The sequence below is a fragment of the Eleutherodactylus coqui genome, chromosome 1, assembly GCF_035609145.1.
Source record: "Eleutherodactylus coqui strain aEleCoq1 chromosome 1, aEleCoq1.hap1, whole genome shotgun sequence".
Lineage (NCBI taxonomy): Eukaryota > Metazoa > Chordata > Amphibia > Anura > Eleutherodactylidae > Eleutherodactylus > Eleutherodactylus coqui.
Genome location: NC_089837.1, coordinates 336933151 through 336951509, shown reverse-complemented (window position 1 = coordinate 336951509; position 18359 = coordinate 336933151). Strand labels below are relative to the sequence as shown.

The 18359-nt window shown below is 41.9% G+C and overlaps 1 long non-coding RNA gene across 1 annotated transcript; it reads right to left on the bottom strand.

The window, feature by feature from the left end:
* Nucleotides 1-1025: 1025 nt before the first annotated feature.
* Nucleotides 1026-6387, bottom strand: LOC136612233 (uncharacterized). The gene is made up of 3 exons (XR_010790376.1): nucleotides 6336-6387; nucleotides 3418-3471; nucleotides 1026-1074 (listed from the first exon to the last, which is right to left on the bottom strand). It is a non-coding gene; the product is annotated as an uncharacterized lncRNA (long non-coding RNA).
* Nucleotides 6388-18359: the final 11972 nt, after the last annotated feature.

The following is an 18359-nucleotide window of genomic DNA, read 5'->3' as shown; positions in this document are numbered from 1 at the left end:
AAACGCGGCTCACTCCATCGGCAGTTAGCCACGCCCCCTCCAACACGACTTCTTTTTGATACAAGCGGTGAGTCCTTGATGCTAACAGCGAATACTTCAAGTTAAAGGGGTTGTCTCAAGGCGAAAGCGTAAAAAAATTTTTTTTCACTTACCCCCGCATTCTGCCCTGTTAAAAAGAAAACATAGGTTAGTTTTTAAAAAGCACATTGCACTTACCTGCATCAGCGTTCTGCAGCTTCTTCTATTCTTCTTTTAAAGATGGCGCCGCTGGTCTTCTCCCACGGTGCACCGCGGGTCTTCTCCCATGGTGCACTGTGGATTTTCTTCTCCTTCCTAGCGTTCCATTGCCGATTCCAGCCTCCTGATTGGCTGGAATCGGCACACGTGACGGGGCGGAGCTACGATGACGACACGGTGAGCAGCTCTCCGGCACGAGCGGCCCCATTCACCAGGCAGAAGCACAGACTGTGCAAGCGCGTCTAAAAAAGCAAGAAGCCAGCGAAATTAGACGGAGCCATGGAGACGTGGATGCTAGCAACGGAGCAGGTAAGTGAATAACTTCTGTATGGCTCATATTTAATGCACGATGTACATTACAAAGTGCATTAATATGGCCATACAGAAGTGTATAACCCCACTTACTTTCGCGAGACAACCCCTTTAAATGATACAATATACACAAAACAAACCATCTGCTCCAGAAATAACACGGTGTGCTAGAAACAATGTAAGATTTATTTCAGAGTAATTAGGCACAAGTTTATAACAGAATGGAATCCTTTTACAAGAATATCTCTTAAGGGCCCTTATTACTATAAGAACGCCAAATAATCTTAAAGCAACAGGTCTACTATTACAACAAGCAAAACACTGATGCATCAAAACTAAATAGATGAAATGTTCTTACAAGCAAACAGGAAAACATCTAAAATTAATAGGAAAACCTTATAAACAGCCAATGAAAACATTGTTGCACAAATAAGAAACTAACAGTGACAGGAAATCTACAGGATTTATACCACACAGTCATAAATGGGAACGATCTGTGTTCTGTTGTGCTTCAGAGTTGATGTCCTAATAGATAAAAACATGAAACAAGGGTTCAGTATTACATTCTTTAATTACATATACATATGTATTGAGTTATACAGTATATGCATTCTAGAAGTCTAAGACAAAGTTTATCAATGATAGAAAACTAATATCAAGTAATTCATATCTAAAAATCTAAACTTTGCGGTTAGGTTTATAACAACCTTTAGGAGCGGGTAAGCGAGGCTGATATTTTTCCCTTACCCCCCCTTCCCCTTCCTCTACCCCCGCTTCACCTTTCCACTCATCCCCCCCCTCACCCCCCCAGTTTTGTTCATGATTTGTTATAATCTTACATTGCGCAGTTCCCAATTTCTGATACGAGACACAAGAGATTAAGCTATACAATCTAGTTCATGCCATAAGTATTAGGAAACCAAGATATGTTGTTTGTTGTGCTTATATGGACACATGTTGATATCAACGATGTTGTGCAATGTCTATATAATACTTTTCTTTGAAAACCAATAAAAACCGATTGAACTAAAAATCTAAACTTTGGTTATGTTGAGTGAATTATGACCACAGAAGACAAATACCATATAGGACCTCTTTAGTAAGATACAAGGTGAAGTCCCTTGGTGCAAGCATTGAGTAGTGACCAACTCCTATGGTGACGTCACATCGTCACGTTTTCTTGGCAGACTGTTTTTCTGGGGTGGTTTGCCATTGCCTCTGCACTCAACTCTTCTACTGTTCGGTTCCATCATAGGAGCTGAACAATGGGATAGACCGAAGCACTGGATTGGCACATGCCAGCACCAAATGGCCCCCAATAAGTATAATGGGTCCATGTGACTTCCATCCAGCTCTCTGACGGTTTCCCAGACAAAGTAGAAGAGCATACTGCACTATTTCCTACAGGATTTTATGCCAGATCTGCAGTGGACGGTCCAAACAAATCGCCAGGCACAGATATGAACATGCCCTACGTTTGTTGAATAAACCATAAAAGAATAAGTTCACACATTATCCTCTACCCACACTTATTTTGCTAGGACAACCCCACTGAAGGCGACCATACACGTTATGCAGAAGTAAGCTGACGGTCCCTTATCATCTACTTTGATCTATAGAGCTACTTGTGGGATCATTCATACAAATGATCCCATGGATGACTGACTGTCCAAATTGATGTTATCTTAATTGTATGGCCAGATTAAAACTGAAGCATAGTGATATAAGGAGTCAGGTAAAGCCGCTTATGCCAACCTCTCCCCCTCCTACCTCCATGTGGCCATTCTACAGAGATTAAAGAAAACATAAAACAGTGTAATTACTTACTACTTAAGGCCCATTTACACGTAATGATTAATCGCCCAAAATTTCTTAAAATGAATTCACACTAATTAAAAAGTTAAACATTAAGCAAGTTGCTCGCATAAACACACGTCCACCTGAGCAAACAACCTAAACAGTGTTTATCTTAGCTAATGAGGGAAATGGAGAGGATTTCAGACCATTATCCTTCCATCTAAATGCTATGCATTTCTATGCAAAAAATCGTTAATTCGTTCAGTCGTTCCCTCGTTCAAATGATATCGTTGTGTGTAAATGGGGCTTAACACTTCACAAGTGAGTCTGTAGTTTGGATCTGAGGCGGTCAGGCAAGGCTTCCTCTGTGTTCTCTTACTGTGTTAGCTCTGCAGTCTCTTCGCATGGCAGAGAAGTGAGAGCGGAGCATGGCTTGTCATCCTCCCTCTCTGCCATACAGCCTTTATCCTGAATCCTCTTCCACCCGCCCCTATAAAAACAGCAAATATACTGGCATCTCTAACAAGAGGCAGGAGACGAGGTTGAAAAAAAGTCCTGACTGCTGGCAACGAGGCTGCTCCCGGCATGGGGCCGCCTTAGGCACTGGACCTCCAATGTCTAGGGGTAAATTTGGCTCTGCCCCCTACCCTTATCTGGCAGTTGCCCTAATGTGCCACAGAAGTCTCCCCCTCTAGCTCCCTTTAGTGATGCAGCACTGGCCCACATTCAGATGATTAAGTGGCACATGTAAGTCTTGCTTGTCATCCTTTAAAAGTCAACTTTTCAATAGAAACTCCTTTTAGAGGAGCAGCTTTCATAGACTAAAAGGGTAGGGAAAATCCTTCACATATAAATCAAGTTGGGATGGAGTCTGGGGTCTTCCCAAGGGTAGACATTTAGGGGGGTGTCACTGCAGGGTTAGAAGATTTACTGCTATATTATTAGACAGCACAGCTGACTCTCTATTAAAAGCTTTATTAAATACTATTTGCCCTTACCTAAAACTGCACTGAAATCTTTAACCCACGCTACATCAGACACAGTTTATAACCACCTGAGGGTGAAACCTACCACAAATGGTGTTATTAATCAGACATGTGATTTCCATGCTCTCGCACTGACGATCTGTTCAAATGAAGGACAGGAAATATTAATGTAATACAAACAGTTCTATAAAATACGTCTAAAATGCCTTCAGTTGGAATTCCTGCCTAAAATGTCACTTTTTATTGCAATTTTGAATTTATGTTGCAAAAAACAATGGTGACAAAGAACTCTGTTAGCTTAAGTGCATTTTTAACCCCTTGGTGAAATAAGTAATTTTATCATTAGGGGCCAGTAAATCGAATCCCTTTTTGTGTTCCAGCGATCAAAACTTTTTCATTTTTTCATCAATGTAGCTGTTTTTCACCTTGCGTTTGACAGGACGAGGGTGCATTCAGACAACCATATATCGGCTGGGTTTTCACGCCCAGCCGATACACAGCGTCTCTCTCTGCAGGGGAAGGAGTCTGGAAGAGCAAGGAGCAGTGCTCTGAGCTCCCACCCCCTCTCTGCTTTCTCTCCACCCCCTCCCCGCCCCTGTGCACTGTTTGCAATGAGAGGAGGAGGGACGGGGCGGGGCTACATTTAATGAATTAGCTCCACCCCTGTCCCGCCTCTCCTCATTGAAAATAGTGCAGGGGAGTGGAGAGGAGGCAGAGAGGAGGCGGGAGCTCAGAGCACTGCTCCTGGTTTTTCCAGCCTCCTCCCCAGCAGAGTGAGACGCCGTATATCGGCTGGGCGTGAAAACCCAGCCGATATACGGTCGTCTGAATGCAGCCTTATACAAAACAACTTTGGGTACACGTAATGTATTGAAAAACTTATTATTATTTTTATTTGCTGGAAGCAATAGAAAAAAAGCTATTTCCCCATTGTTTTTTGTGATTTATTTTTATGACATGGTATAAATATTATGTTACTGTTATATTACCTTTCATCTACAAGCCATTACGCCTGTTTCACGCGGGCTACAAAATCCCACGATTTTGTTGCCATGCAACATCGCTACAAAACACATGTCTGTGAAGCCCATGGTCTCCAATGGGTTCTTTCAGGCTACAAAATATCTCATGTGGATGAACCCATTGGAAACCATGGGCTTCACATACATGCGTTTTGTAGCGACATCGCATTGCTACAAAATGGTGCGATTTTGTAGCCCCTGTGAAACAGACCTAAAGATTATGACAACACCAAATTTATACAGGTTTTATTTTGCTTTACCACTTTCGCACAATATAAAACCTTTTTTTTTCTTTTACACAAATACCTTGTGAGGCGCCACATTCCAGGACCAAAGCATTATCAGCTGACAGCGGTATCAGGCCTGTTTATGTCAGATGTGTAGTTTTAATGGGTAACATTTTCAGGTATATACAATTTTTTTATTCCTTTTTTTATATCTATTTAGGGGAAGCGAGACGATCAGAAAACAGCTTTTTTGGATATTCCTTTTTTTTGCTGAATTTGCTGTGATTGAAATATAAAGTAATATTTTATAGTATGGGCTGTTATGGATGTGGCAATACCAATCATGAGTAGGGTTTATTTTGTTATTTTTTCAGTATTTAAAGCCTTGTGTAAGGGGTAAAAAGTTGTATTTTTTTTCTATAAAAACATTTAGATGCCACGGTCAGCAATGACTGCAGCATCTGTAGTATTAAACTGTGTAAAGTAATTTCACTCCTTTTGTTGTAAAAAAGCCCATATATGACAATGCTCTCTGATTGATGGGAGAGGTGGAGTTAGTGGTGGGAGTAGAGGGTGATACCATACACAAAAATTAATTCCCCCCCCCCCTCCCTCTCTCCTCACCACACTAAATGAAAAAATGACATCTATAATTTTAGTATTTCCAAACCCATTTAAAACTGCTATAGCTCCAATTCTGTAAGGGCTACAAATATTCTATCTGATAGCCCTGATAGAAACAGAGCTACAGACAGTTAAAGTAGAACAAGGTCTGTTCGTTTAAAATTATAATGTCCTTTTCCTGCAGAAGGGACAGAGCCCGTCCTGAACTGCTGGGGGGATTAAGGGTCTTAACCCTTTCCAATCCACTGTCTGACGTCTTCAGACATTCTGATTGAAGGCTGTACAGCTTGGATGTCGGAAGAGGTCCAGCAGGGTATTCTTACTTTATATTACTAGCCGCTCTGTTGTCGATGGCTTCTTTGGCATGTCACATACTGCAGTACTGGCTCTAGCCAGCAGATAGCGCCATTGTAAAATGACAGAAAGAGAAAGCCCCATAGGAAACCCCGAATCCAAAATTGGATTGCAAAGGGTTAATGAACACATTCTAGGATCAGAATCAGTAGAGGGGTGACCACTCTGCTGGTATTTACGTAGACCCGGTATGATCACCTCTGTTACAGAAGCATCACAATATTACACAGTGCTGGAGCTTTGTGGAAAGTAACAGGTATAAGCGTCAGTAGAGACATGGATCTGTCATAAGGGGAGCCCTCAACATCATTGAGTCATTTTGGGAAGAACTCAAACAAGCAGCTTGTGTTAGATGTGCCGTTAGCAGGATGTGAGGACTGTTTTGTCAATAAGAATGGGCAACTTTACCACACGACAAAATAAAGAATGACATTCACAGCAATTATGAAAGACTACAAGCGGACATGCAAAAGGAGACAATGCATGATATTAGGACTGCCACTTCCTCTCCCAGCTTCCAGCAGGATGATCAGCCCCAGTGTTTCCCAAGAGTTTTAAAGCCAATTACCTGTACTCAAACAAATAGCTTCCTACTAATAGCACAGCATAAAAAACAAACTAATTCTCAGGGGGTCAGAATGAGATCACATGACCCACCTGAAGAGAAGGACTCCAGGAATCTTCGGATAGATTAATAAACCAGGTAATACTAGCTGGGGAAACGGGTTACATAGTAAATGAAACACAGAATGTCTCTTTAAATACAGATTGCTTACCAGTTTGGTTTAGTGAACACTGAGGTCCAGGCAGTGCATCATCATCATCAAAGCCTATAATAAAGATATTCAGCAATATTATATACAGTGTATCACAGTTTTGCCTTATCAACTCCAATTATGTGTTGAGGCAGGGGGTCTGATGGTTAGTATGAGCTATAATGGTCTGATTGGGGAGGGTGGGATTACACACACACACCATTATAGTTTTGGGAGATATGAAGCAGACAAGCAGCGTCCACCAATCAGACTTTTACTGCATATCCACTAAAAGAATATTTACTAGAAAGCTAAGGCAGCCAATGTTATTTGTGGCATCTCTGGTGTAAGGGTACTTCTACACAGGACGACTTTCAGGCCCTTAAGGGCTAATGCCCACAGATAGATTTATGTTACATTCCCCACGGTGTAAATCTGCGGCAGAATAACGCAGCTATTTGGTTCTACTGAACCTAATAGCTCAGTCAACACAACTAACTGAAATGATCCCTCCAGGGTATCCACCCCCCCCCCCCCGGGAGAAAGCCGGAGACAAATCAGGTTGGAATATTGGAATATGGGTCTTAATTACCATACATCAAACCCCCTTATTGCACAAATGCCTTCAGAATCCTTTACAGCAGGGGTCCCCAACTTTAGTCCTCAGGGACCACCAACAGGTCATGTTTTCAGGATATCCTATAGTGAGAACACTTGTGGCAATGTCTGAGGCATTCATAAGAATTACATCACCTGTGCAATACAGAGAAAATCCTGAAAACATGACCTGTTGGCGGTCGCTGAGGACTGGAGTTGGGGAACACTGCTTTACAGGGCTCCAGGAGGGAGGAGGGAGCTGTCCAGTGCTGATCCTCTCTCCTATACACTAATGCCCTGCATCACGACAGCAGGGAGCTGTCCAGTGCTGAAGTGTCTCAGCTGAGACTGCTACTCAGCTTGTATGGCGAGAAGGCAAGGGGGAATGAGTAATCCCAACCAGAATTTGGGATTGGCTAGGATGAGAGAGGAAAGGAGGAGCTTTACATATATAAGCGCTGACTGTATCAGACGCGCGGCACTCACTATTGGGATGCCGCCAGACATCACGGCCGCTCCCACTTATATGTGTTAACTCATCCTGATGAAGCAGTGTATATGTTAGAACATTGCAGAAGCGCGTCGATGACATAGTTTAGTGAGTCAGTACATGTTTTTCCAGATAGTCAGTTCAAGTGTAGTGTTAGACGGCGGCCCGATACCTTCTGTCGGGCAGCTGCACCGATGCCGATTTAGCCTATACCTTATCACAGCGGTGCTGTGTTAGACAATAGGGATGTTCACTTAAGCATTTCTTATCCCAGAGTGATTTAGGGGAAACCTGAGCCACAGGAACAGCTGCCAGCAGCACTTTAATCACACGGGCAACATTAACCCTTGATGTGCTGACTTGGAGCGTCAAATAGACAGTTACTGCTTTCCTGTTTGGTCTTTTGAAATTTATAGCAGTGGGTCTGAATTGGGCCCCATGTATATGGAGTGTAAGGACTTATCAGTCACTAGTTAACCCTTACTCTCCTTCCTTGGTCTAATAAATCTATAGGCTCAATTGGAGAAAAACTGAGGAGGAAAGCAATTGACTAGGAACCAGCTTTATTTATTAACGTCGCTAATTTCCTCTTATCCATATGTATATGGCACCATTTAACCCTTTACCAACCGGACCTTGTGAACCTTAATCGTTCCCTATATCATATGCATGTATTGGTATTTTACTCGGGATAATGTCTACTCTACCCTGAAAATACTAATCCCTGGTCTTTGACCTTAAAATAAGCAACTAATGAGTGACTTCCCATTCAGTACCCTTTACCCCGGATGACCATCACTTGTTTGAGTGATTTTTCGGTCAACTGTTGCCCCGTGTACAAGTTGCCTAAGATATAGAAGTGTTTGTGAGCAAAGCAGGTGCCCAATTCAAGAGATAGAAACAACAGGTGATGTGTAGGTGTTAAATTCACCAATATCTCACCTCTATCAGCTGCATAAAATGAAGGTCTGCAGTAGGTAACGCAGGTTCCCTAATACATATTATACAAGTTGCAGACAAAAGAATGTGGTGACAGAGGTAATTACACTTAAAGCATAATTACAGTAATTATATTTTAGATGTTTTCTGCTATTATATTCAGTCTCCAGGAATAATTTCAGTGAAAAGGCTTACAGCCTGCGCATAAGATGTACACTGCTAGCTGTGCTTAATGGGGTTGGACAATAAATTAAGTATGCTACAATCACCTACAAAAGGCAAGTTGTTAACTTACTAATGTATGCCTTGACAAAGTTTGGATCCATTATAGATATAGTAAGCCAACAGCACCTCCTCCCAGAGTTAAGGGCCCTTATGGACCTCTGTATTAACGATTGTTCCTCCCCAGTCTGCATCAGCCAGTGTTAACAGCCCTTTAAACAAGCCCTGATTAACTTATATTGTTGATTGGCGCTCGTTTGGGCAGGCAATCTGCCTGTGTATAAGAACCCCTATTCAGGCATTCTTGTTCAGCCATGGCTGATATGAACTCTAGTTGCCACCATAGATAATCAGAAGCTTGCTATCATTAATGAAAACTACTGTAACATTTTGTTTGTGTGACACTTGTTTCTAGCACAGATTTGCAATAAAATGTAGAGGTAGACTGAGCTGAGACAACTGGAAATTCTCTTATTAAAAACACAGAGATATTAACATATTTGTATTGGCATTTTACTCTTAAAGGTTCTACACCCTGAATATAAAACCATCTGTCAGGTGTGATTGATGCTGCGTTGAAGAAATATTAAAGTTCTTACAGATGAGACATAGTTTTACTGCATCTGACTCTCGGTCCTTGATGGGAGGGATACTAGCATCCTGATCTTTCACAGCCAGTGACTTTTCCTGATGTGGACTGACATAGTCTGTTACGTCACACTGAAACATATTGGAATTGGCATTTTACTAAATTATACAACACACTGTAATTCACTTTAAGGGCTCAGTCACACGGGCGCATCCGGGCACCGATGCACCCGTGTTACTGCACGAAGAAGACAGCCACACTGCAGATGCGGACGACTCTCCGCACCGCCGGAAAAAAGAACACATGACCGGCAATGGAGCTGCAGTGTGGCCATCTTATACTGCAGGAACACAGGCGCATCGGCGCCCGGATGCGCCCGTGTGACTGAGCCCTGAAAGGGAGCCTGCTACCACCTTTGAGCCCCATAAATTACAATATGGGGATCCAGGGAGCTGCTCTTTATACCGGGTGCCCTTTTTAGCACTGTGCTCCAGCGAAGTTGACAAGTGCACAAAGCATGACTATTGGAGATGACTCTGCGCACATGTTCTCCCATAGAGATGAATGGGAGAGTGCATATACAGAACCATCTGAAAAGAGTCATGTTATGGGCGTGTGCCAACATTCACGGGGACACAGCACTGCAATAGGGCACTCGGTTAGTATGAAACACAGATTGCCAGGCACACTGATCCCTCACCTTTGAGTGCGGAATGTAGTTTTTGAGGCTCAAAGGTGATGACAGGTTCCCCTGGAAACGGCACACAAACAGAGGGAAGAGCATGCTGGGCTTGTAGTAAATGCTTAGGAACGTCACATGTTTAGTGAATACTGCTTTTACTACAAGCCCAGCATGCTCTTCCCTCTGTTTGTGTGCCGTTTACCCCACTGACTTTAATGGAAGTAAGTGCAGGATATAAAAACCCATGTAAAAATGTTGGCAGCACCACAACCGCAGTGTTTCATAGAAACAGCCCTAAAAACATTTCCTAGTACGGCTTTGTAAAGAACAAAAACGATTCAATCATCCCTATACTTTTATATAGGGGTCTCTTTTTTCTCTTGTAGTGGGCTCCGGGGGTACCTAGCCAATAGGCGCCATTTTCAATAGTTATCATTTTCTAAGAGATTCTTCTCAGGAATAAACAACCCTTGCTCAATCCTCGCTCTTCTCTATGTGGCTTCTCTTTTTGGATTGAAGGGTGTAGTCACACGGATGTATTCCCCATTTCGATAGCATAAATATGCTGCGCAAAAATGCAGCGAATATACGCATGTACGTGCGTTTTTGTGCAGAATAGTCACACGCTCCATATACTTAATACAATATTTTGGTAAGTAAATACCCACAAGGATAGCACATGCTGCAACTTTTTTTTACGCGACTGAAATATGCAAATATAAATAAACCTATTGAAATCAATGGAATCACAGTGGTATGAAAATCTATATATTGTTTGCAGAAACCCTTCACAGATATAGATTAAAATTAAATGCCTTTTATTAGTATATTTTAAAATTGTGGGCTCACATATAACACTTCTTAACGATACAAAAGAAAAGGACAGGTAACATATAAACAAAAAATAGGCCCTAGTAGAAATATGTAGGGTACCGTATCTCTCAGATAGATTTTTGGAGATCGATACCGCACATGAATATAGAAGAGGATAAAGGTCCAAATTTTTGGAGATCGATACCGCTCATGAATATGAAAAAGGATAAAGGTCCAGATGAAAAAGGAGTATTATCCGAATCCAGAAAATATGCGTACCTGGATGTAAATGCGGTACGAGGAATAATACCTCTTTAGGGCACAATGTTGTAATGTATATTCATGTTGCTAAAACAATTTTTCATGACCTCCCATTAATAGCACAGTTGCCGCATATACGGGTGCTAATTATATGGGCTCATTACAGGTCAGTGGTACTGACCAGCACGTAAAACGCAGCGTAATCGGGCGATTAGACGCTGAAATTAGACGGCTCCATGGCGACGGGGACGCTAGCAACGGAACAGGTAAGTGAATAACTTCTGTATGGCTCATAATTAATGCACGATGTATATTACAAAGTGCATTAATATGGCCATACAGAAGTGTATACCCCCACTTGCTTTCGCGGGACAACCCCTTTAAGTATTTTGCTTCTATTTTTTTAAAATGCTGAGCTGATACAGCAGACAGATACTGTAGGCAGCGTATAATATTATGTATACTCTTTCCCTCTGGCGGGATGGCGGCGATCATGTAACAGACAGCAGATCCAGGAAACAATTTTGCGCAAGCCTGCTGTAACGCTTAGCTGCGTATTAATTAGGACTACAACCCCCAGCAGATAGATACTGTAGGCAGCGTATAATATTATGTATACTGTTTCCCTCTGGTGGTATGACAGCGCTGATGTAACAGAGACAGCAGATCCAGGAAACAATTTTGCGCAAGCCTGCTGTAACACTTAGCTGCGTATTAATTAGGACTACAACCCCCAGCAGATAGATACTGTAGGCAGCGTATAATATAATGTATACTGTTTCCCTCTGGCGGGATGACAGCGCTGATGTAACAGAGAAAGCATATCCAGGAAACAATTTTACGCAAGCCTGCTGTAACGCTTAGCTGCGTATTAATTAGGACTACAACCCACAGCAGATAGATACTGTAGGCAGCGTATAATATTATGTATACTGTTTCCCTCTGGTGGGATGACGGCGATCAATTTTTTGGAAAAAGCCCACTGCGTATATAGCCTGAATATCTCTTTCCCTGCCTCACCAGTACTTCCCCTATACTCTGTACAATGACTGCAGACTGCGGACGCAATGCTCTGCACGGCCGATATACAAAAAAAAAAAGTTGTGCAACACCGCTAAAAGCAGCCTCAACAGTACTGCACACGGTCAGATGTGGCCCTAAGAAGGACCGTTGGGGTTCTTGAAGCCTAAAATAACTCCTAACGCTCTCCCTATAGCAGCAGCACCAGCAGCAGCACTTTCCCTGAGCTATGTCAGAATGCATCTGTGGCGAGCCGCGGGAGGGGCCGATTTATATACTCGGGTGACACCTGATCTCGCCAGCCACTCACTGCAGGGGGGTGGTATAGGGCTTGAATGTCGCAGGGGGAAGTTGTAATGCCTTCCCTGTCTTTCTATTGGCCAGAAAAGCGCGCTAACGTCTCAGAGATGAAAGTGAAAGTAACTCGAACATCGCGTGGTACTCGCCTCTAGTAACGAGCATCTCGAACACGCTAATACTCGAACGAGTATCAAGCTCGGACGAGTACTTTCGCTCATCTCTATACTCTACTCATTTACAGAGGTCTGTTCAGGCAAAACTTCATGTTATTAAAAAATGTCTAGAGGTTGTGTATCTATAAAGTAAAATATTGCATATGTTAAAGAGTACATTACATTAAAGGGGTTTTCTGGGACTTAAATATTAATGACCTATCCTTAAGTCACCAATATGAGATAGGTGGGGTGCTGACAACAGTTCCTGTTTGAAGAGGCCGCCGGGTTTGCTTAGTACTGCGATCTCTTCTCTGGCCTGTGATGTCACATTCATTGGTCACATGGTCATTCTGCAGCTCAATTTCATTCAATTCAATGAGATTGAGCTGCAGTACCAAACATCACTGCTACAAAATAAACAGTGCTGTGTGTGGTATACCATGAAGGTGATCGGTAGGAATCAGGCTACCACACATCCGATATTGATGACCTATATCTAAGTCCCGAAAACCTCCTCCAATATATGCTATGTATACCGATAATGTTATATGGGCTGATTTGGTTTGTCCACAAAATGCTCCATTATAAACCATACAAAGTTTCTCATTTTCTTCATAAACAACAAGAAAAGGTAAATCATGACATATTTCTCATTATTCCCCAAACTACAATGAAGTCACAATGGATTGAGAACATCCTAGAACATGCTCTTAAACTATGAGGGGGCCCCTTATTTGTAGGTGAGGTTCAGTTGATCTAAGTGATCATATGCTATGAGGGCCTTTCTCTGCCTGCACCAATCTTTGGTTTAGCAATATCACTGACTATTTTGGCCATGTTTTTATGTTTTACTTCGTTTAGGAGACACTTTTTAAAGGGAATGTTCAGTTGTAAAATATAGATGACCTATGCTTAGGATAAGCCATCAATAGTAGAGCATAGCTGAAGGATCCACTATCTGGGTCCTCTAATAATTAGGCATTTGCCAAGCCACTGTGCTCATGCACTGAGCTGATTTCTGGAGAATGTAGACAGCTTTGTTCTCACTGCAGTGGCCCAGCTTGGTATTACACATAATGTTCCCATTCACTTCAATCAGAAATTTTGCCTATAATACAAAGTCTTGCTTCATTGTAGGGAATGGAACCATCTACTTCCTGCAGAAATCAGCTCACTGCATGAGCACACCGGCCCAGAGAATAACTAATCAGAAGGGATTCCAGGTAGCAGACTATTTGTGGCCTATCCTAATAGTCAAAAACTGGACAACCCCTTTAAGTTAAATCAAGTTGAAATTTAGAAATGTTAGTATGGGTTACAACTAGAGATGAGCGAACGTGTCCGTTACGGACACATCCGCACCCGGACACCGGCTTTAGCGAACACTGCAGTGTTCGCGCGTAAGTGTCCGGGTGCCGCCGGGGGGCGGGGAGATGCGCGGCGGCGCGGGCGGCAGTAGCGGGGAACAGGGGGGAGCCCTCTCTCTCTCCCCCCCACTCCCCGCCGCACCCCCCCGCGCTGCCACGGCGGCCCCCGAACTTTTTCGCCCGAACACCGAGGTGTTCGCAAAGTTCGGTGTTCGGGCGAAAAAGGGGCGGGGCCGAACGTGTTCGCTCATCTCTAGTTACAACCAATAGTGACACCCATATATCATATTCTGGCTAGTGATGCCTCAGTAGAAAAGGCTTGAAAAGCCGAGCCATAGAAAATGTATCTTGCTTACATAAGAAATCAGTGTCCTCTGATAAAAGTGGTTTTCCTCTTCTCTGAGCCTCCTGTGAATATCAGAAGTTACTTGCGATGGCTATATGTTTGCTGACGTTAATTTCTCATTTATTCAGTTTCTTTTCAATGCAAAACATAAAACCTAAAAATAAACTAAAATTTAAAAAACTATTAATTTAGTCTAAACAGTAATAAAATCAGATAATGGTACAGCAATCATGGACATTCCAATTCTTTGTACGACACAAATTTCATGGGTTGAAGTTCTCAAAAAACTATGACTAAAAAACACAATGGGGGAAATTTATTAAAATAATGATTCCAGTATTTGGCATAAAAGGTCAGAAATGTTGCTGCACCCCACATTTATGCTGTAATTTGTAACTGTTTTACTTCTCTTGCCACCATGAAAAAGTATCAAGAAAGGTAGCAGAGGCAGGCCGGAAGGAGTGGGGTCATGTTGGTCTGACAAATTTACTATAATTTAACCCGGAATTGATGCAAATTTTAGTGCAAATCTATTTCTACTGATGTTGTTTGCCGTTTAGTCATTCACACAGCTGTGTGATACCCATGTATCAGCTTTGACAGTATCATCCATCGTGGCCTTTAGTGGCCAGGTCTTCTTTTGCCATTATCCTGTCCAAGCATTTTTCTAGCGACTCTGCTCACATTACATGGCCAAAATGAACCGGGTCATCTTCCTCTCCAGTAATATATCGGGTCTTATACGATTCAGGACTTCTCTATTTGTTACTCTTGCTCTCCAGGACATACACAGCAGCTTTCGCCAGCACCACAGCTTGAATGCATCAATCCTCCTTCTTTCACCTTTTTTCGCAGTCCAGCTTTCACACCCATACATGGCTATGGGGAAAATGATGGTTTGCACTATCCTGCATTTAGTTGCTGTGACGATATCCCTACTTTTCCAGATTTTGTCCATATTTAGCATCGCGCTTAGCCTCAACCTAAAATACGCTTAGCCTCAAAATACTATGTTTTATCTCTGGCATAGATTCTCTATTCTGGTCAATTTCGAACAAAGGAAGATGAGTCTTGCACGCATTCTATGGCCTAATTGCTATTTTTTGAAGTCATTATCATTTTTGTCGTCTTTAAATTTAGCTAGAGGCCCATTTTTTCACTTTCAGTTAAAATCTTACATATCAGCTGGTTCAGACTACCTTCTGTTTCTGCAAATAGAGTTGTGTCATCCTTGTAATGGAGATTGTTGATGTTTCTGCCACCTATTTTCACCCCGGTTTGCGTGTCTAGGTCTATTTTCCACATGATCACTTATACATATAGGTTAAACAAGAAGGGTGAGAGGATGCAGTCCTGTCGGCCACCTTTGCCAATCCCAAACCAATCTGTGTCCACATACTGTCTTCTCACTGTGGTTTCTTGATTGGTATAAAGTGATTTTATCAGCTTGATTAGATGTGCCAATCCACCCTGGTTTTGTAGGGCGTTCCATAGCTTGTTATGGTTGATGCAGTCAAAGGCCTTGATGTTGTCGATGGAACACATGTAGATATTCTACTCATAACAGATGTATATATCAATTTCTTGAGCAAGGACAGAAAAAGATATGTCAGATATATTAAAGCATGCCTAACTTTTCAGGTGACTTTTCAGAATAAGATTTTTAAGTAATAAAACTATTTCTGGCCATTATATGACTTGAATTCTGCATTTTCACCAGTTTTCCTCTTTTAAAAGCTGCATCTCTAGCTTTCAGACTTCCTTGATAACTCCACTATCTATTGTGCACCTTATTTGTGCATCTGTCCAGAGCCTTTTGATTAGAGCTTGTAGCTGCATCCCATTTTCCTTAAATTTGGAGTCTTAGGCCCAATGAGGGATGAGTCAGTGTTGGGCACCACCTATAAAAAGGTCACCTTGATATGGCAAGTGGGCTCACATATTTTGATGAAAATTAGCATTTTTATGCAGTTAGTAATAAGTTATGCAATTTTAATTCAGATATTAAATGTGTATAAGTGCTGCTGACATACATTTCTATTTGTACTGTATTGTCACAAGCCATGGCAGAAGTTCATCTGTGCATTTAATTCATTTGTAGGAAGTGCTGACTGAATTTGCTTTTTGTTGTAGTTATATATGCTTTAATCTTGAGTTTCAAAGTCAGAAAGTTCTTATACAGAGACATGCAGTAATTGCCATCTTCTAAGTAACTCTATGCTTTACATAATTTGCTCAGCAAAAATACTCAGTGATTTTTCGCTCGCGTATAAAAATCACTACATGCCATGATCTTTCACGATGAACCTATCATAATTAGAGATGAGCGAGCGTACTCGGATAAGCACTACTCGCTCGAGTAATTGGCTTTATCCGAGTATCGCTGTGCTCAGGGCTTAAGATTCAGGTGCCGCTGCGGCTGACAAGTGAGTCGCAGCGGGGAGCAGGGGAGAGCGGGCGGGAGAGAAGGAGAGAAAGATCTTACCTCCGTTCCTCCCCGCTCTCCCCTGCAGCTCCCCGCTCCGTGCTGGCACCCGAATCTTTAGCCCCGAGCACAGCGATACTCGGATAAAGCCAATTACTCGAGCGAGTAGTGCTTATCCGAGTACGCTCGCTCATCTCTAATCATAATGATAGGTTCATCTCGGAAAATCGTGGTGACTTTAGTGTTCTCCCGCAGCGGAAATATGCGGTGGTAAACCCCAACGCCCATTGGCCAGTGGCCTAAATGCTCCAGTTTAGGTGACTGAATTTAGAGTGTTTAAAATTGTTTTTGGTAATTACCTTTTTTACTGAATATCATATCAAAACTTCCCATATTAAGATCACTGTGGGCCAAGCGCTCTTAGACCTGCACAATTTACATTGCAGTTGATCTATTGGCGAACATCAACACGAAAAATGTTACCCAACTTGGTTCATACACAAACTGAAAGGTAGTTGTCTTTAATCCTGGATAATGTACACAGCTTACTGTACAACTGCTAGCCATTAAATTCCGATACTCCAATCTTTACTAAAGTTCTATTCTGTTTCTTTTTGTCATCATCTACCACCTCCCTCACTGCTGGACCACCCTGAACTATTATAGAGCTCTATTTTGACTAACACTCTTGGTAAATGTATGCCCTTTGGCCTCCAATGCCATGCAAATAAAGATGATTCCCAAATCCATATCTGCTTCTGCATTAATAAGCATAGACACAGGATCAGGACACAGCACCGATATTTAAGCAGCTATGCTGCTGTGGGATCATCACATGACTAGAATGGATTTTTATCTACTGGGTGTACATAATAAAGGGTTTTCAATTTATTATGGCAAGCAGTGATCTTGAAAGCCACAAGAGATTTATACAGAAAGCATAGTGAAAAAAATGTAATTATACAACAAATAGTCTTTATTTGCTGAAACTAATTTGACTTTAAAATACTTTAAAGGGAACCTGTCAAATCACGAAAGAACCATAAACTACGTTATGGTACTGTTAGGGGATGTGATAGGGAGTTAGGTGACGTATTTTCTATACTCACTCTAGTATAGTATTTTCTATACTATACTTTAGTGCTGTTACGCGGTAATATCCGCACTCCGCACAAAAGTCAGATTAGTTTATGGTGCTGTGGGTACGTGGCAGGTTCCCTTTAAGGCCATGTTCAGATGATGGCTGACCCTCGGATTTCTTCTGCAGATTTGCAGTGCAACACACTGAGGTTCCACACATGTATTTAACCCCATTTAAATCAGGCTAATCCGCGTGTGGTCACTCATCACAGTTTCCACATGGTGAACGCGTCACTTTCAATAGAATACGGTTCTTGGGCAGATTTTGTTGTAAATTTTGTCACAGACTATGACAAATCAGCTCTGACCCATGAAGGCATTGACTCCATAAGACTTTTAAAGGGTGCCTTATAGGATCAATACATTAGCAACAGATTCCTTAAAGGGACTATACCAACACTTTTTTGTATTAATTAAAACCAGAGAGTGAAACATTTTCCATTTTTTCTCATCAGCTTTTATTTTTGGATTGTAGAATTTTTTATTCTGCTGTCTGTACAGGACTATGGGGGCTGACATCTTTCCAGAGCCACATTTACAGCATTAAGAGCATTTATTGGCTAATTCTCTACAGATCAAGAAGTATCAGACTAATATTAGGCTCTGTGGTCAATTTAAAAATTGCAGTATTTTAGGATTTTTTAAAATATAGACCAAAAAGAAAAAAAGAAAATCACAGAAAGGTCTTAAGAATATGTT